The sequence below is a fragment of the Scyliorhinus torazame genome, chromosome 9 (genome assembly GCF_047496885.1).
Source record: "Scyliorhinus torazame isolate Kashiwa2021f chromosome 9, sScyTor2.1, whole genome shotgun sequence".
In the NCBI taxonomy this organism is placed as follows: domain Eukaryota; kingdom Metazoa; phylum Chordata; class Chondrichthyes; order Carcharhiniformes; family Scyliorhinidae; genus Scyliorhinus; species Scyliorhinus torazame.
In genome coordinates this window covers 120140906-120160982 of record NC_092715.1, presented here as the reverse complement: position 1 = coordinate 120160982, position 20077 = coordinate 120140906, and the positions used below count along the sequence as shown (strand labels likewise).

General features: G+C 50.6%; 1 protein-coding gene across 3 annotated transcripts in view; it reads right to left on the bottom strand.

Annotated features, from left to right (window-relative positions):
- mcc (MCC regulator of WNT signaling pathway) overlaps window positions 1-20077 on the bottom strand; it is a 322837-nt gene that overhangs the window by 235519 nt on the left and 67241 nt on the right. The window lies entirely within an intron of this gene.

Below are 20077 nucleotides of genomic sequence, written 5' to 3'. Positions count from 1 at the left end.
AGTAAATTGTATAAATCGGAATAAATAGGAGAGGATGAAGCGATTTCTGGGGCAGCTGGAGTTCCTGAGGATAGCTGAGCAGTTGGTGGAGGATTTGGGAGACCCAATTAGGCTTGGGGAGGTTATAGATGGGTTGGGGGCGATGCAATCAGGCAAAGCCCCGGGACCTGACGGGTACCCGGTTGAGTTTTCTAAAACGTTTTCCGGGCTGTTGGGGCCACTTCTGGTAAAGGCTTTTAATGAGTCTAAGGAGCTGGGTGTGCGCCCCCCCAACGTTATCGCAGGCATCGATTTCCCTTATTTTGAAGCGGGATAAGGATGCGGAGAGCTGTTTGGTTTGATTTCATTTATTGTCACATGTACCGAAGTACAGTGAAAAGTATTTTTCTGTGGCCACGGGAACATACACAGTACGTACATAGTCGACAAAAAGAATAATCAAAAGAGAACATTGACAAATGGTACATTGACAAATAGTGATTGGTTACAGTGAGGAACTAGGGGTCGTATAGGCCAATCTACCTGCTAAATGTGGATGCGGAATTGCTGGCAAAGATCTTGGCCATGCCATTAGAGGATTGTGTTCCGGGGATAATAGGGGAGGACAGGTCGGGATTTGTTAAGGGATGACGCCTGATGTCCAACATTAAGCGGCTCCTTAATGTAGTAATGATGCCTGCAGAGGGGCACGAGGTTGAGGTGGTGGTGGCCATAGATGCAGAAAAGGCCTTTGATCGGGTGGAGTGGAAGTATTTGTGGGATGTCCTGGGAAGGTTTGGGTTTGGGCAGGGATTTGTGGATTGGGTCCGGTTGCTATATCAGGCACCGGTGGCGAATGTGTTCGATAAGAATATTTTAGTCTGTGTCAGGGACGAGACAGGGGTGTCCACTCTCCCCACTACTGTTTGCCCTGGCCATAGAGCCTTTGGCAATGGCGCTGCGAGCATCGAACAAATTGAGAGGGGAGGGTGGAACATAGGGTTTCGCTCTATGCGGACGATTTGCTCCTTTATATAACAGATCAGTGGGAGGGGGGGGGGGGGGGGGATTGCAGGAATTATGGGAATACTGGAATAGTGGAATTTGGCCGGTTCTCAGGTTACAAACTGAATATGGGCAAGAGTGAGGTTTTTTCGATCCAGGCAAGGGGGCAGGAGAGGAGACTGAAGGAGATGTCGTTCAAAGTGGTGGGAAGGAGTTTTAGGTATGTGGGGATTCAAGTGGCAAAGGACTGGGGTCAGCTTCATAAAGTAAATTTGGGCAGGTTGATTGTGCAAATGAAAGGGGACTTCAGTAGGTGGGACTTGCTCCCGCTGTCATTGGCGGGGAGGGTACAGACTGTGAAAATGACAACCCTCCCGAGATTGCTGTTCGTGTTTCACTGTCTTCCAATCTTCATCCCGAAGGCATTTTCTAGGAAGATGAATGCGATAATCTCGGGTTTTATATGCACCGGGAGAACCCTGCGGGTGAAGGTCCTTCTTGAGCAGGGGCGCGGGCAGGGGGGCTTAGCCCTTCCGAATTTTATTAATTGCTACTGGGCAGCCAATATAGCGATGGTTAGGAAATTGGTAGTGGGGGAGGGGTCAGTATGGGAGTGAGTGGAGGCGGCATCTTGCAAGGGCACGAGTCTGAAGGCTTTGTTAATGGCACCTCTGCCGTTCTCGCCGGCTCGGTACTCCACAAGCCCAGTGGTACTGGCAGCCCCAAGAGTGTGGGGGCAGTGGAGGCAGCACATGAGACTGGCGGGGGCGTCGGTGTGGTCACCAATCTGTGACAATCATCGGTTCGCTCCGGGGTGGCTGGACGGGGGCTTCAGGAGGTGGCAGCGGGCAGGGAATGAGAGATTTGGGGATCTCTTCATTGAAGAGGGTTTCCCAAGCTTGGAGGAGCTAGAGGAGGGGTTTGAGTTGCCAGAGGTGAATGGGTTCTGGTACTTGCAAGTGTAGGATTTTGTCCGGAGGCTGGTCCCTGTCTTCCCTCACCTCCCACGAAGGGGACTAAAGGAGAAGGTGATTTCAAAAACAGGGGTTGGGGAGGGGAGGGTCTCGGAAATATGTAAGGAGCTGATGGAGTGGGAAGGGGTTCCAATTGGGGAGGTGAAGAGGAAGTGGGAGGAAGAGCTGGGAGGGGAGTTGGAAGTCGGATTATGGGAGAAGGCCCTGAGGAGAGTCAATGCATCCTCGTCATGTGCCAGGCTTAGCCTGGTCCAAGTCAAGGTAGTCCACAGGGCTCATATGATTGTGGCCCAGATGAGTAGGTTTTTGAGGAGGTGGAGGACAGGTGTGAGCACTGTGGGGGAGCTCCTGCGAATCATGTACACATGTTCTGGGCATGTCCGAGGCTGAGTGGTTTTTGGCAGGGATTTTCGGATGTCATGTCACATGTCCTGGAAGGGAGGGTGACTCCAAATCCAGGGGTGACATTTTTGGAGTGTCGGATGACCCTGGAGCCCCGTGGGGGGGGTGGGGGGGTGGGGGGGGGGGGGGCAGGGGGGTGTCACTGTCCATGTGGAGTTTGCACATTCTCCCAGTGTCTGTTTTCGTGTCACCCCCACAACCCAAAACGTTGTGCAGGTTGGTGCATTGGCTATTCTAAATTGCTCCTCAATAAGAAAAAACAATTGGGTACTCTAAATTTATTTTTTTAAATCACTAAGGAGGTAGTGTTGGGCAAGCTAATGGGGTTAAAGGTAGACAAGTCTCCTGGCTCTGATGGAATGCATCCCAGGATACTAAAAGAGATGGTGGGGGAAATAGCAAATGCACTCGTGGTAATTTACCAAAATTAGCTGGACTCTGGGGCAACAGCAAATGTGACGCCACTGTTTAAAAAAGGAAGTAGACAAAAGGTAGGCAACTATAGGCTGGTTAGCTTAACTTCTGTAGTGGGGAAAATGCTTGAATCTATCAAGGAAGAAATAGCATGGCGAGAAATTGACCCATTGGGCAGACGCAGCATGGGTTCATGAAAGGCAGACCATGTTTAACTAATTTGCTGGAATTCTTTGAGGACATTACAAGCATGGTCGACAACAGGAACTGGTGGATGTGGTGTATCTAGATTTCCAGAAGGCATTTGACAAGATGCCGCACAAAAGGCTACTGCATAAGATAAAGATGCATGACATTACAGGTAATATATTAGCATGGAGAGAGGATTGGTTAACTAACAGAAAGCAAAGAGTGGGGATAAATGGGTGTTTTTCTGGTTGGCGGTCAGTGGCTAGTAGTGTGCCTCAGGGATCAGTCTTGGGACAGCAATTGTTTACAATTTATATAGCTGATTTGGAGTTGGGGATCAAGTGTACTGTGTCAAAGTTCGTAGATGACACGAAGATGAGTTAGAGCAAAGTGTGCAGAGGACACAAAGTCTGCAGAGGGATATAGATAGTTTAAATGAGTGGGCAAGGGTCTGGCAGATCGAGTACAACGCTGGTAAATGTGAGGCCATTCGTTTTGGTAGGAATAACAGCAAAATGGACTATTATTTAAATGGTAAAAAAATTGCAGCATGCTTCTGTGCAGAGGCCTCATACATGAAACGCAAAACATTGGCTTGCAGGTGCAGCAGGCAATTAAGAAGAAAAATGGAATTTTGTCCTTCATTGCTCGAAGGTTGAAGTTTAAAAACAGGGAGGTTATGTTGCAGCTGTATCGGGTGCTGGTGAGGCCACACCTGGAGTACTGTGTACTTTTTTGTTCTACTTACTTGAGAAAGGATGTGCTGGCACTAGAGGGGGTGCAGAGGAGAATCACTCGGTTGATTCCGGAGTTGAGACAATTGGCTTATGAGGAGAGACTGAGTACACTGGGACTACTAACATTGGAATTTAGAAGAATGAGGAGGAATCTTGCAGAAACATTAAATTATAAAGTAAACAGATAAGATAGAAGCAAGGAAGCTGTTTCCACTGGCGGGTGAAATCAAAACTAGGGGGCAGAGCCTCAAAATAAGGGGGAGCAGATTTAGGACTGAGTTGAGGAGGAACTTCTTCACCCAAAGGGTTGTGAATCTGTGGAATTCCCTGCCCAGTAAAGCTACCTAGTTGAATGTTTTTAAGCAAAAGATAGATAGATTTTTGAACAGTCAATGAATTAAGGGTTATGGTAAGCGGGCGGGTAAGTGGAGCTGACTCCACAAAAAGATCAGCCATGATCTTATTGAATAGCGGAGCAGACTCAAGGGGCAGGATGGCCTACTCCTGCTCCTAGTTCTTATGAGTAGCTCTTTTGGGAATCGGTGCAGACACGCATAGCCTCCTTCTGTACTGTAAAAAAAAATCCAGATCCTGGTTTAATTTGGTAAACTCAAGCCTAGGTTCCCGAGTTTGAGTCATTCATCTTTACTATCTTTTGAGAATGAAAACCTCATGCAAGTAACGACGTGAAGCAGGCAGATATTCAAACTCAACCTACTGCAAGATGACTCAGACAAAATTCAAATGTAACCGTCTTGATCAATTGTAAAAGTGAAAAATGGGAATCAAATAACCCTTCAAATTTCCAAATGTTAACTCTCTTTAATCTATATTATGTTATCAGCTAAAGGGTTCACTTCATAACTTTCCAAGCTGCATTTGTTTGTTTATCTAGCTACACAAATATTCCATTTCCAAGGCACTGAATTCTTTGAATACTTCAGAAATTATATTGCTCAAGATGGCTCGCCAGTCTTGCAAAACCTCTTGTTTTCTGGCATTCCATTATTACAACAATTCGACATTGAATACTGCAGCAGAACATCAAATGAAATAATCATGGAAATGTCATTAACTTCAGAAGAGATGATGCATATCCTTTCTCGCTCATCTGCTTTCCTGCACCAAGCACGTCCAAACTCAGAAAAATTGCAACATACTAAAATCAATAATGTTAAAATGATACCATCAAAAAGGATATCTATCATCCATTTCAGTTATCCTAAATTCTGTAATTCACTGCAGTGTCTGATTTTGCACAGTGGTTTTCCAGCAATCTGCAACGAGCTTTATAAATTTCAATATTGAGTAACATTTACTTGCTAAATGGTATGCGTTTTGACAACTCAGTCCAGGAATCCTTTTTTTCAAATTTTAAAAATAAATTTAGCGTACCCAATTATTTTTCCAATTAAGGGGTCATTTAGTGTGGCCAATTCACCTAACCTGCACATCTTTTTTGAGTTGTGGGGATGAAACCCACGCAGACACGGGGAGAATGTGCAAACTCCACACAGACAGTGACCCGGGGCCAGGATCGAACCCGGGTCCTCAGCGTCATAGTCAGCAATGCTAACTACTGCACCACAGTGGACTTGGATTCATAGAATCATTCAGTGCAAAAGGCCATTCAGCCCATCGAGTATGCAATGGTCCTTGGAAAGAGCACTCCACTTAAGCCCACATCTCCACCCTATCCATGTAACCCAATAACTCCACCTCATCTTTTTGGACACTAGGGGCAATTTAGCATGGCCAATTCACCTAATCTGCACATCTTTGGACTGTGGGAGGAAATCAGAGGATCCAGAGGAAACCCACGCAGACCAGGGAGAACGAGCAGACTCTGCACAGCCAGTGACCCAAGCCAGGAATCGAACCTGGGACCTTGGGATTTGTGACGCAACAGTGCTAACCACTGTGCTATCATGCTGCGCATCCTTGGAGCAGAGGAGACTGAGTTGGGGGGGGGGGGGGGGGGGGGAGAACATGATTGAGATGTATAAAATTATGAGGGACATTGATAAGAGTAGACAAGAACAAACTTTTCCCATTGGTGGGGGCGTCAATGACCAGGGGGAATAGATTTTAAATAAGGGGCAGAAGGTTTAGAGGGAATGTGAGGGGGAACCTTTTACCGCGAGGTGGTGGAAGTTTGGAATTTGCTGTCTGAAAGGGTGGTGGAGGCAGTGACCCCCATAACATTTAAGAAGTATTTAGATGTGCACTTGCAATCCCAGGGCATTCAAGGCTATGGGCCAAGTGTTGGAAAATGGGTTTAGAATGGCTAGGTGGTTGTTTTTCACCGGCACAGACATGATGGGTCAAAAGGCCTTTCCGTGCTGTATGATTCTATGACATCCCATTCCAATACCCTTATTCTCATTCTCCAATTCCTATCTACATGTTGCCCCTCGGCAACATAATCTATAGGCACAGTATTAGTTTTCATGTGTATGAAAACAACATCCAACTCTGCCTCACATCTCTCTCAACTCCTGCATTGTTGCTAAATCAGATTAATTTTATTCCATCCTTTCAAGCATGCAGTCGTTAAACCAGTATTTATCGTCCATTCCAAATTGCCCTGGAAAAAGATGCACCACCTTCTTGAACTGCTGCAAACTATGTGGTGTAGGTACATCCACAGTGTTTACCTGACATCCAATACTGAATGAGCAGAAATGTTCCATTTAACATGTAAATAGAGAGGACTGAAGCCACTGTTCCCGAGCTACCGACTGCATCCTTTTCAGGGCAACGATCTGAAATTAAAGCAGTCTGTTCACAAACTTGGTAATGCATTGGATCCCAAGGTGACCATCCAACTTCATCTTCATGCCATCACAAAGACTTACTTTCATCTTCTAAATATTGCCCGACTTCGGCTATCTAAGTTCACCTGCGTCTGAAACCTTCATTCATGACTTTTTGTCACCTCGTTACCTGACTATGCCAATGCACTCCTCGCTGGTTTTCCATATTCTACCCTCCATAAACTGGAGGTCTTCCAAAACTCTGCGGTCCATGTCTTAATTCGCAGCAAGTACAACGTTAAAATTCTCATCCTTATTTTCAAATCCCTTGGTGGCCTTGTCCCTCCCCATTTCTATAATCTCCCCCTCGGAGTGGTGTACACACTTTAATTCTAGCTTCTTATGCATTCCCAACTTTGATTTTCAATAATTAGCGGCCATGTTTTCAGTTGGCTAGGCTCCAAGCTCCAGAATTGCCTTTCTACCTTCTGCTGGTAGGTAATGGGTTAACATCTGTATTATAGTGCTAGACAACCACTAGATGGCAGCACCAGATCCATGTATATAAACTGCACTCAGAAGATATTCCCACCTCTTCATATCAGGAGTGACTAGTGAGCAGAGCTGCAGAATCGCCAAGCAGAAGCTTATAGCCAAGTTCCGCACTCGGCATCTTTGAATCTGTCTATATATATGTTTCTGGAACATACCTCTTCATTCACCTGAGGAAGGATAAACTTCTTACAGTGAGCAGAGTGTTAGAGATATAGCTTAGTTGGCACGTACAGTTAAACATTATTTATACTTCTTCTTACTTACTTAATCATCAGTTATAGTTGTAGAAGAGTGAATTAACTCAGATATTTACATTCGTTATTCAATAAATGTTATTTGCTTAATTTGAAGACTGATAATTTTTCTGAACTACAACCATCAGACCATTCTGGAAGTAAACAAAAGAGTAACAACGTATTACAATGACGTAATATAACAATCTGAACTAACATATTATGCTCCTCAGTGTCATATTTTCTTTTATAATGCTTCTGTGAAGTGTCTTTGAATGTTTCATTATATTAAACGCCCTGTATAAATAAAGCTGTTGTTCTGAATTATGGTAATATGAAATCACGGTCAATGAACCACGGTCCCCTTAATGCCCTTTTAATTTGATAATAGTCCAATCAAAGAACCAATCATTTCCAAATACGGTCTATAAAGCTGGCAGCTTTGGAACTCATTACTAACATTTATTTGCATTATTTTCTTCGATTAAGTCTAATCATCAGCATTTGTCAAGTGTAAAACCTGAAGCTAATTCAGAAGAAATAATTTAGGCAATTTGTCACCATCCTTAAAATGTGATCAAATGGAATTCCAGGAAGCCAATAACCAGAAGGTATATCACTCAATAACCTATTATTGTACCTTTTAAATGCTGTGATTTCAACCACAGTGAGAAATCTATCCCATTTCCTTTTGAATGATTGCATCAAATTCACAATTATTGTACCAACCATCGACAATGGCTAACTAAACTAAGCTCACTGGACCTCACTAACCTAAGTACCATATTATAATCCTTAATAAAGACTTCTACCCTTTGCCTCCCTGGTAGCCCAGAGACGGATTTTGTTAATGTGGAGGGACTCGAAACCCCCGAGCGTGGAGACCTGGGTTAGCGATATGGCGGGGTTCCTCAGCCTGGAGCAAATAAAGTTTGCCTTGAGAGGGTCCTTGATGGGGTTCTCCCGGCAGTGGCAACCTTTCCTTGACTTTCTAGGGGAGCAGTAAGTGTCAGCAGCATCATGGGGGGGGGGGGGGGGGGGGGGTGTACTGTGGATATAATGTGACTTGGGCATGGAGACAAACACCTTGTTCTGTTTAAAAAAATAATAATTTTCTGTTTTGTAATTAGTTTTATTGTAAGCTTTGGGCTATGCTTATTGTTATATTTTATTACCAGCTGCATTTCTATTTTTGTTATGTAAAAACGCTGATTGGAAAAACTTTAATAAATAATTTATTTTAAAAAAAATAAAGACATCTACTGGATCTCCTTTGAACCTTGTCCAAGCCTCTATGTGAAGTGACCAAAAAAATTGGGTTCCAGATGAGGCCGAATACCAGCAATATAGTGTTTTTCTGTTTTATAATTAATTATCCTGGTAATAAATCTTTTTTTTTTTATAAATGTTTTATTGAAAATTTTTTCCCAAACAACAATTTTTCCCCTCTTACAAAGCAAACGCAACAATATCAATACAGAAATTTTAAACAATACACAAGTAACAAAACCCCTTTATCTTTGACCTAAACTAAACCCCCCCCCCTCCCCCTGGGTTGCTGCTGCTGGTCATCTGTCTTCCCTCTAACGTTCCCCGAGGTAGTCGAGAAATGGCTGCCACCGCCTGGTGAACCCTTGAGCCGATCCTCTCAGGGCAAACTTTATCTGCTCCAGTTTAATGAACCCCGCCATATCATTTACCCAGGCCTCCAGTCCGGGGGGTTTCGCCTCCTTCCACGTGAGTAGGATCCTGCGCCGGGCTACTAGGGACGCAAAGGCCACAACGTCGGCCTCTTTCGCCTCCTGCACTCCCGGCTCTTCCGCAACTCCAAATAGAGCTAACCCCCAGCCTGGTTTGACCCGGGCCTTCACCACCCGCGGAATCACTCCCGTCACTCCCTTCCAATACCCTTCCAGTGCCGGGCATGCCCAAAACATATGTGCGTGGTTTGCCGGGCTCCCGCCACACCTCCCACATTTGTCCTCCACTCCAAAGAACCTGCTCAATCTTGCTCCCGTTATGTGTGCTCTATGTAGCACCTTAAATTGAATCAGGCTAAGCCTGGCGCATGAGGAAGAGGAATTTACCCTGCTTAGGGCATCAGCCCACATACCCTCCTCTATCTCCTCCCCTAGTTCTTCTTCCCACTTTCCTTTTAGTTCGCCCACCGACTCCTCCCCCTCTTCCCTCATCTCTCGGTAAATCTCTGACACCTTGCCCTCTCCGACCCACACCCCTGAAAGCACCCTGTCCTGTATTCCCTGTGTCGGGAGCAACGGAAATTCCCTCACCTGTTGTCTAGTAAATGCCCTCACCTGCATATATCTCAAGAAATTTCCCCAGGGCAACTTATACTTTTCCTCCAATGCTCCCAAGCTCGCAAAAGTCCCATCTATAAATAAATCTCCCACCCTCCTAATTCCCAACTGGAACCAGCTCTGAAATCCTCCATCCATTCTTCCTGGGGCGAACCTATGGTTGTTCCTGATTGGGGACCCCACCAGGGCTCCCCGCACCCCTCTCTGTCGCCTCCACTGTCCCCAGATATTCAATGTTGCCGCCACCACCGGGTTTGTGGTAAACTTTTTAGGTGAGATCGGTAGCGGCGCCGTCACCAGCGCCTCTAAACTCGTCCCTTTACAGGACTTTCTCTCCAGTCTTTCCCACGCCGCTCCCTCACCCTCCATCATCCATTTACGTATCATTGCCACATTGGCGGCCCAATAGTAATCGCCCAAGTTCGGTAGTGCCAATCCTCCTCTGTCCCTACTACGCTGAAGGAACCCCCTCCTTACTCTCGGAACTTTCCCTGCCCACACGAAGCTCGTGATGCTCCTGTCTATTTTATTAAAAAAGGTCTTAGTGATTAGTATAGGGAGACATTGAAATACAAATAAGAACCTCGGGAGGACCATCATCTTAATTGCTTGCACCCTGCCCGCCAGCGATAGAGGCTGCATGTCCCACCTCTTGAAGTCCTCCTCCATTTGTTCTACCAACCGTGTCAGATTAAGTCTGTGCAAGGTTCCCCAGCTCCTAGCGATCTGAATCCCCAGGTATCGGAAGTTTCTTTCCACTTTCCTTAGAGGCAAGCCTTCTATCTCTCTACTCTGGTCCCCTGGATGTATCACAAATAATTCACTCTTCCCCATGTTTAGCCTATACCCCGAGAAATCCCCGAACCCCCTCAAAATTCGCATAACCTCTATCATTCCCCCTGCTGGGTCCGACACGTATAACAATAGGTCATCCGCATATAACGAGACTCGGTGTTCTTCTCCCCCTCTAATCACCCCTCTCCATTTCCTGGAGTCTCTCAACGCCATGGCCAGAGGTTCAATTGCCAACGCGAACAGCAATGGAGACAGCGGGCATCCCTGTCTTGTTCCCCTATATAGTCGGAAATACTCCGATCTATGTCGACCTGTAACTACACTTGCCGTTGGAGCCCCATAAAGAAGTCTAACCCAGCTAATAAACCCGTTCCCAAACCCAAACCTCCTTAACACTTCCCATAAATACTCCCACTCCACCCTATCAAATGCCTTCTCTGCGTCCATTGCCGCCACTATCTCTGCCTCCCCCTCCACTGGGGGCATCATTATCACCCCTAATAGTCGTCGCACGTTAACATTCAGTTGTCTCCCTTTTACGAACCCTGTCTGGTCTTCGTGCACCACCCCCGGGACACAGTCCTCTATCCTCGATGCCAGTACCTTTGCCAACAATTTGGCGTCCACGTTTAACAATGAAATGGGTCTATAGGACCCGCACTGCAACGGATCTTTATCCCTCTTCAAAATTAACGATATCGTCGCCTCCGACATCGTCGGGGGTAGAGTCCCCCCTTTCCTGGCCTCATTGAACGTCCTCACCATCAACGGGGCCAACAAGTCCACATATTTTCTGTAATACTCCACCGGGAACCCGTCTGGTCCTGGGGCCTTCCCTGCTTGCATGCTTCCCAGTCCCTTAATAACCTCGTCCACCCCAATCGGTGCCCCCAGGCCTACCACCCCCCGCTCCTCCACTTTCGGGAACCTCAATTGGTCCAGGAACTGCCGCATCCCCTCCTCTCCCTCTGGGGGTTGAGACCTATACAGTTCCTCATAGAAGGTCTTGAACACCTCATTTATCTTTCCTGCCCTTCGCACCGTGTCTCCCCTTTCGTCTCTAATTCCTCCTATCTCCCTCGCTGCTGCCCTCTTTCGCAATTGATGAGCCAACAGGCGACTTGCCTTTTCCCCATATTCATACCTCCTCCCCTGTGCCTTCCTCCACAGTACCTCCGCCTTTCTGGTGGTCAGAAGGTCAAATTCCGTCTGGAGTCGTCTCCTCTCCCTGTACAATTCCTCCTCCGGGGTCTCTGCAAATTCCCTATCCACCCTTAAAATCTCCCCCAGTAATCTTTCCCTTTCCTTGGCCTCTGTTTTCCTTTTGTGGGCCCCAATGGAGATCAGCTCTCCTCTGACCACCGCTTTTAGTGCTTCCCATACCACTCCCACAGGGACCTCGCCATCGTCATTGACCTCCAGATATCTCTCAATACACCCCCGCACTCTTGCACACACTCCCTCATCCGCCATCAGTCCCACATCTAATCGCCAGAGTGTTCTCTGCTCCCTTTCCTCTCCTAATTCCAGGTCCACCCAATGTGGGGCATGGTCCGAAACCGCTATGGCTGAGTACTCAGCTTCTTCCACCCTAGAGATCAACGACCTTCCCAAAACAAAAAAATCTATCCGGGAGTACACTTTATGGACATGGGAGAAGAAGGAAAACTCCCTAGCCCTAGGTCTAAGAAATCGCCATGGATCCACTCCCCCCATTTGGTCCATAAACCCCTTAAGTACCTTGGCCGCTGCCGGCCTTCTTCCGGTCCTTGAGCTGGATCTATCTAGCCCCGGGTCCAGCACCGTATTAAAGTCCCCTCCTAAAATCAAGTTTCCTACCTCCAGGTCCGGTATACGCCCCAGCATCCGTCTCATAAATCCCGCATCGTCCCAGTTTGGGGCATACACGTTAACCAACACGACCTCCATTCCCTCCAGCCTGCCACTCACCATTACATATCTACCTCCGCTATCTGCTACGATGTTCTTTGCTTCAAATGCGACCTGTTTCCCCACCAAAATGGCCACCCCTCTACTCTTTGCGTCCAGTCCTGAGTGGAACACCTGTCCCACCCATCCTTTCCTTAGCCTAACTTGGTCCGCCACCTTTAGGTGCGTCTCTTGGAGCATAACCACGTCTGCCCTTAGTCCTTTCAAATGCGTGAGCACTCTGGCCCTTTTTATCGGTTCGTTCAGGCCTCTCACGTTCCACGTGATCAGCCTCACTAGGGGGCTACCTGCCCCCCTCCCGTGTCGACTAGCCATTACCTTCTCTAGGCCAGTCCCATATCCCGCCTCCGCGCTCCCGCTCGCTCCCCCAGCGTCGCACACCATCCCCGCCCACCCACTCTTTAGCCATTTCCTTTTGGATTTCCGCAGCAGCAACCCCTTTGTCCCCCCTCCCCCTCCCTCCCCCCCTCCCCGCTAGATCTCTTTCTAGCATGATTGCTCCCCCCATATTACTTCCGTAAGTCAGCTGACTTCAACTGACCCCGGCTACTCCTGCTCACTCCTCGACCCCCCCCATGTGGGGAACTCCCATCTGCCTTGCGCCTGTCTTCCCGCCTTATTCTTTCTGGTGCGGGAACATCCCTTTACCTGACCCGCCTCTTATGGCGCAGCTCCCTTTCCCCTCCCCCTCCCCCATTCTCCAACTATGTCCCATCTTTCCCCCCTCACCGGCGCCCACATTTCCCCAATGTCTCCCCCCTTCCCTGTTTACTTCTCAATTAACTTCCACCGTAACATTAACAATAACATTTCCTGCAGCATCAGTCCCTCAGTTCCGATCCAATTTCTCTTCTTTGATGAAGGTCCATGCTTCCTCCGCCGTCTCGAAATAATGGTGTCTCTCCTGATACGTGACTTCACCTTCCTTTTATGCAACACCTCTTTGGCTCGGTTGAAACACGCCCTCCTTCTCGCCACCTCCGCACTCCAATCCTGGTATACCCGTACCACTGCATTCTCCCATCTGCTACTCCGCACCTTTTTAGCCCATCTCAGGACCTCTTCTCTATCCTTAAGGCGGTAAAATCGCACGATTATCGCCCTGGGTGGTTCTCCCGCTTTTGGTCTTCTCGCCGGAATCCGATTTGCCCACTCCACCTCCAAGGGGCCCGTAGGGGCCTCAGCACCCATCAGTGAGCTCAGCATCGTACTTGCATACGCTCCACAGTCCACTCCTTCCACACCCTCAGGGAGACCCAGTATCCGAAGGTTCTTCCTTCGCGCTCCATTTTCTAGGGCTTCGATCCTTTCAGTACACTTTTTATGAAGTGCCTCGTGCGTCTGTGTCTTAACCGCCAGGCCCAGGATCTCGTCCTCAATATCTGTCACCTTCTGCTCCACCACACGGAGCTCTGTCTCCTGGGTCTTTAATGTCTCCTTGAGCCCCTCAATTGCCTGTAGCAACGGGGTCAGAACCTCCCTCTTCAGCAGCTCCACGCACCGTCTCACAATTTCATGCTCAGGCCCCCATGTCGCCTGCGCTTTCTCCGCCGCCATCTTGTACTTCTCTCTTTCTGACCCTTTGGTCGACGATTCCTCGCGCTGCAGCCGCCGCCGCCGGTTTTTTCCTCCTTCGTTTGGGGGGGACTCCCTTCTCACACGCCCCACACCGGGTTGCGTCGTCGAAAAATTCCCCGTTGGGGCTCTTAAAAGAGCCCGAAGGTCCGTCGGAGCTGGAGACGCCGAAGCGTGCGGCTAGCTCGGCATCACCGCAACCGGAAGTCCCTTCAGTGGCCTTGATGAGGTCTTTTCACAGTTGTTCCCTCTGCTGCTAGAATTCACTTTTGATACAGGCCCTCAGGTCAGCTTGCAGCTTTAAGCTTGCCCTTCCCCCGCCTGCATGCTGGAAGAGGCCCTGTTTATCCTGCAGTTGCAGCCAAATCTTTTACTGTTTCTGCGTGTGTCTGGCAACCAAGAGACATACCCTTCCTGGGGGACACTGTCGGGGGAATATTGCCGCCTTCTTCCCACACCGGGAAATGTCAAACAAATGCCATGGGGGCCCTGTAAAAGAGCCCAAAAGTCCGTTCCAAGCAGGAGCTGCCGAATATGCGACCTAGCTCTGCATAGCTGCACCCGGAAGTCCTGGTAATAAATCTTAATACACCATTTGCTTTTGCTATAAGCTCACAACAGTAGTGGTGAACTGTTAAGATATTCATGTACACAAAAAAAAACCACTTCACTATTCTGCCCAACAGAACCTTACATGGTATACGCATGGCTTTGCAACTGTGCGTGGCGTTTTACTATTTCTTTTTTTTAAAATAATTTTAATTAAAGGTTTTCATAAAATATCAATAACAAGATGAAAAAGGAACCCAACAGGGTTAAGTACAAAACATGGTCTAGAAACGCAACCCTCCCTACCCCCCTCCCCCCTGTTCATGAATAATAAATTAACATTAACACCCCGACTTAATACAACTGGTATATACACCCCCTGGACCCTCCAGTGTAAATAACAAAAACAGAAATAGAGTAAACCCCCCCCCCCCCCACCCCCCGCCTGAGTTGCTGCTGCCATTGACCAATGTCTACCATTCTGCCAGGAAGTCTAAGAACGGTTGCCACCCCCTAAAGAACCCTTGTACCGACCCTGTCAAGGCGAATTTCACTCTCTCCAATTTAATGAACCCCGCCATATCGTTGATCCAGGATTCCACGCTTGGGGGCCTCGCATCCTTCCACTGAAGAAGAATCGTTCGCCGGGCTACCAGGGACGCAAAGGCCAGAATACCGGCCTCTTTCGCCTCCTGCACTCCCGGCTCCTCTGCCACCCCAAATATTGCGAGCCCCCAGCCCAGTTTGACCCTGGATCCTACCACCCTCGACACCGTCCTCGCTACACCCTTCCAAAATTCCTCCAGCGCTGGGCATGCCCAGAACATATGGGTGTGATTTGCTGGGCTCCCTGAGCACCTAACACACCTGTCCTCACTCCCAAAAAAACGGCTCATCCTTGTCCCGGTCATGTGCGCCCTATGCAGCACCTTAAACTATCTGAGGCTGAGCTTCGCGCACGATGAGGAAGAGTTCACCCTCCCTATGGCATCTGCCCACGTCCCTTCCTCGATCTCCTCTCCCAACTCCTCCTCCCACTTACCTTTCACCTCCACCACCGAGGCCTCCTCCTCCTCCTGCATCACCTGGTAAGTTTCCGAGATCTTCCCCATTCTCTCCCCCCCACCCCCCGAGAGCACTGCCCTGTACTGTGCGTGGCAGCAGCCGCGGGAATTCCACCACTTGCCACCTGGCAAACGCCCTTCCCTGTAAGTACACAAAGATGTTCCCCGGGGGAGCCCATACTTCTCCTCCAGCTCACCCAGGCTCGCAAACTTCCCGTCCACAAACAGGTCCCCCAACTTTCATATCCCTGCCCTGTGCCACCCCGAAAATCCTCCACCTGTTCTTCCTGGGGCGAACTGGTGGTTCCCCCGTAATGGGGTCCACGCCGAGGCCCCAACTTCCCCCCTGTGCCACCTCCACTACCCCCAAATTTTGTGGGCAGCCACCACCTCCGGGCTTGTGGTATACCTCCTTGGAGGGAGCGGCAGCGGCGCCGTTGCCAGCGCCCCCAGACTCGTACCCACACAAGACGCCGTCTCCAGCCTCTTCCATGCAGCCCCCTCCCCCTCCATCACCCACTTGCGCACCATTGTCGCGTTGGCGGCCCAGTAGTACCCACAGAGGTTGGGCAGTGCCAGTCCCCCCCCCAACCTCTACTCCGCTCCAGGAACACCCTTCTCACCCTCGGAGTCCCTCGTGCCCACACGAACCCCATTATACTCCTGTTAACCCGCCTGAAAAAAGCCTTCAGGATAAACATGGGGAGGCACTGGAACAGGAACAAAAACCTTGGGAGCACCATCATTTTGATTGACTGCACCCTACCCGCCAAGGACAGCGGCAACGCGTCCCATCTCTTGAACTCCTCCTCCATTTGCTCCACCAGCCTTGTAAAATTTAGCCTATGCAGGGCCCCCAGCTCCTGGCCACCTGGATCCCCAAATATCTGAAGCTCCTCTCCGCCCTTTTTAGTGTGAGCTTGCCAATCCCCCTCTCCTGGTCCCCTGGATGAACTATGAACAGCTCGCTCTTCCCCATGCTGAGCTTGTACCCCGCAAAGTCCACGAATTCCCTAAGAATCCTCATTACCTCCGGCATTCCTCCCACCGGGTCCGTCACATACAGCAGCAGGTCGTCCGCATAAAGTGACATCCTATGCTCCTCCCCACCCCGCACCAACCCCCTCCAGTTCCTTGACTCCCTCAGTGCCATAGCCAGGGGTTCAATCGCCAGTGCAAAGAGCAGGGGGGACAAGAGACACCCCTGTCTCGTCCCTCGGTGCAACCGAAAGTACTCGGACCTCCTCCTGTTTGTGGCCAAACTCGCCATCGGGACCTCATACAACAGCCTAACCCACCTGACAAACCCCTCCCCAAACCCGAACCTCTTCAGCACCTCCCACAGGTACCCCCACTCTACCCTATCGAAGGCTTTCTCAGCGTCCATCGCCACCACTATCTCCGCCTCCCCCTCCCTCGCCGGCATCATGATAACATTCAAAAGCCTCCGCACATTCGCGTTCAACTGTCTCCCCTTCACAAGCCCCTTCTGGTCTTCATGGATGATCTGCGGCACACAATCCTCAATCCTCGTGGCTAAGACTTTCGCCAGCACCTTGGCATCTACATTTAGCAAGGAAATCGGTCTGTAAGACCCACATCGCAGGGGATCCTTGTCCCGCTTCAGGATCAAGGAGATCAGTGCCCGGGACATCGTCGCGGGCAAAGCCCCCCCTCCCTTGCCTCATTAAAGGTCCTGGCTAACAGCGGGCCCAACAGGTCCATATATTTTTTTATAGAACTCGACCGGGAAACCGTCCGGCCCCGGTGCCTTCCCCGCCTGTATGCTTCCCATCCATTTGATCAGCTCCTCCAGCCCAATCGGGGCCCCCAATCCCGCCACCAGTCCCTCTTCCACCTTTGGAAACCTCAATTGGTCCAGGAAGCGGCCCATCCCTCCCTCCTCCCGTGGGGGCTCGGATCGGTACAATTCCTCGTAAAAGTCCCTGAAGACCCCATTGATGCCAACCCCACTCCGCACCACACTCCCTCCCCTGTCCTTAACTCCCCTGATCTCCCTAGCTGCGTCCCGCTTCCGAAGCTGATGTGCCAGCATCCGGCTTGCCTTTTCCCCATACTCGTAAATCGCCCCCTGGGCCTTCCTCCACTGCACCTCCGCCTTCCTGGTGGTCACCAGGTCGAATTCGGCCTGGAGGCTACGCCCCTTCCTCAACAATCCTTCCTCGGGCTCCTCCGCATACCTCTTGTCTACCCTCACCATCTCCCCCACCAGCTTCTCCCTCACCCCCCACTCCCTCCGCTACTTGTGGGCCCTAATGGAGATCATCTCTCCCTTCGCCAGCGCCTTCAGTGCCTCCCATACCATCCCCACTCGGACCTCCCCATTGTCGTTGGTCTCCAAGTACCTCTCGATACTTCCTCGGACCCGCTCGCTCACCTCCTCGTCCGCCAACAGCCCCACCTCCAAGCACCACAGCGGGCGCTGGTCCCTCTCCTCCCCCATCTCCAAGTCCACCCAATGCGGGCCGTGGTCCGAAATGGCTATTGCCGAATACTCAGTATCCTCTACTCTCGCTATCAGCGCCCTACTCAAAATAAAAAAGTCGATTCGGGAATAAGCCTTATGGACATGTGAGAAGAATGAAAATTCCCTAGCAAATTCCCTAGCCTTGCAAATCTCCAAGGGTCCACCCCTCCCATCTGGTCCATAAACCCCCTCAGCACTCTAGCCGCCGCCAGCTTCCTACCCGTCCTAGACCTGGAGCAACCCAGTGCCGGATCCAGCACCATGTTAAAGTCTCCCCCCATTAACAGCCCCCCCACTTCAAGTCTGGGATCCAACTCAACATACGCCGCATAAAACCCGCATTGTCCCAGTTCGGGGCATACACATTGACCAGTACCACCCTCTCTCCCTGCCACTTACCACTTACCATTATGTACCTACCGCCATTATCTGCCACAATGCTCGACGCCTCGAATGACCCCTTCTTTCCCACCGTGATCGCCACCCCACGATTTTTGGCATCCAGCCCCGAGTGAAACACCTGACCTACCCACCCTTCCCTCAATCTTACCTGGTCTGCCACCTTCAGGTGTGTCTCCTGCAGCATAACCACATCTGCCTTGAGCCCCTTCAGGTATGCGAACACGCGGGCCCGCTTAACCGGCCCATTCAGTCCCCTTACATTCCAGGTTATCAGCCGGATCAGGAGGCTACCCCCCCCCCCCCCCCCCGCCGTCTAGCCATGACCCCTCCCCCCGCCGTCTAGCCATGACCCCTCCTCGGCCAGCCACGCGCCCGCACCTGGCCCGTTCCCCACAGTGGCATACCCCCGTCTCGACACGCCCCCCCCCACTCGCTCCAGCTCCTCCTTGACCATAGCAGCAGCAACTCGATTCCCTCCCCCTCCCGGCTAGGACCCATCCTAGTTGATTTACTCCCCCCATTGCACTTCCGCAAGTCAGCTGACTCCTGTTGACCCCGGCCATTCCCGCCTCTCCTTCAACTCCTCCCATTGTGTGGCACACCCTCCTCTCCCGTTCCCCATCCATAGGCTCTCCCCCTCCCCCTTCCGTTCTAAGCGCGGGAAACAAACCTCGTTTCCCGGCCCCCTCCAGTCTTCAGCGCGGGAAAAAGCCCGCGCTTTCCACCTACCAGGCCCCACCACCTCTGACGCAGCTCCTTTTACAGGCCCGGTCCCCTCACCCCCGACCCGGGCCTCCCCCTCCCCCGCGGGGCCCCATCTCACAGCCGTCCACCACCCCCCCCGCAAAACAGTGCCCAACCCGCCCCAGCCACCCTCACCGACCTGAAAGAGAAAAACACAGAGAAAAGGAAACCTGGAGTAATACAAAGGCCCCCGCCTCGAGAAAAAAAAATAAACATCACATATCAACCGCAGTCCCCAATCGCCCATCCCGACCCTCAATCTGTGTCCAACTTCACGGCCTGAACAAAGGCCCACGCCTCCTCCGGAGACTCAAAATAATGCTGCCGGTCCTTGTAGGTAACCCACAGTCGCGCCGGCTGCAACATGCCAAACTTCACCCCCTTCCTATGCAACACCGCCTTTGCTCGATTGTACCCGGCCCTCCTCTTCGCCACCTCCGCACTCCGGACCTGGTATATTCGAACCTCCGCGTTCTCCCACCTGCTGCTCCTTCTCGGCCCACGTGAGCACACACTCCCGATCGACGAACCGATGGAACCTCACAAGCACCGCCCGCGGAGGCTCATTAGCCTTGGGCCTCCTCGCCAGCACTCTATGGGCCCCTTCTAGCTCCAGGGACCCCTGGAAGGACCCCGCTCCCATCAGCGAGTTCAACATGGTGGCCACATAGGCCCCCATGTCCAGCCCCTCCAGCCCCTCCCGGAGGCCCAGAGTCCGCAGATTCTTCCGCCTCGACCGATTCTCCATCTCCTCGAACCGCTCCTGCCATTTCTTGTGGAGTGCCTCGTGTGCCTCCACCTTTACCACCAGGCCTATGATCTCGTCCTCATTGTCAGAGATCTTTTGTTGAGCCTCGTGGATCGCCATCCCCTGGGCCGTCTGTGTCTCCAGCAGCTTATCAATAGAAGCCTTCATCGGCTCTAGCAGGTCCGTTTTAATCTCTCTGA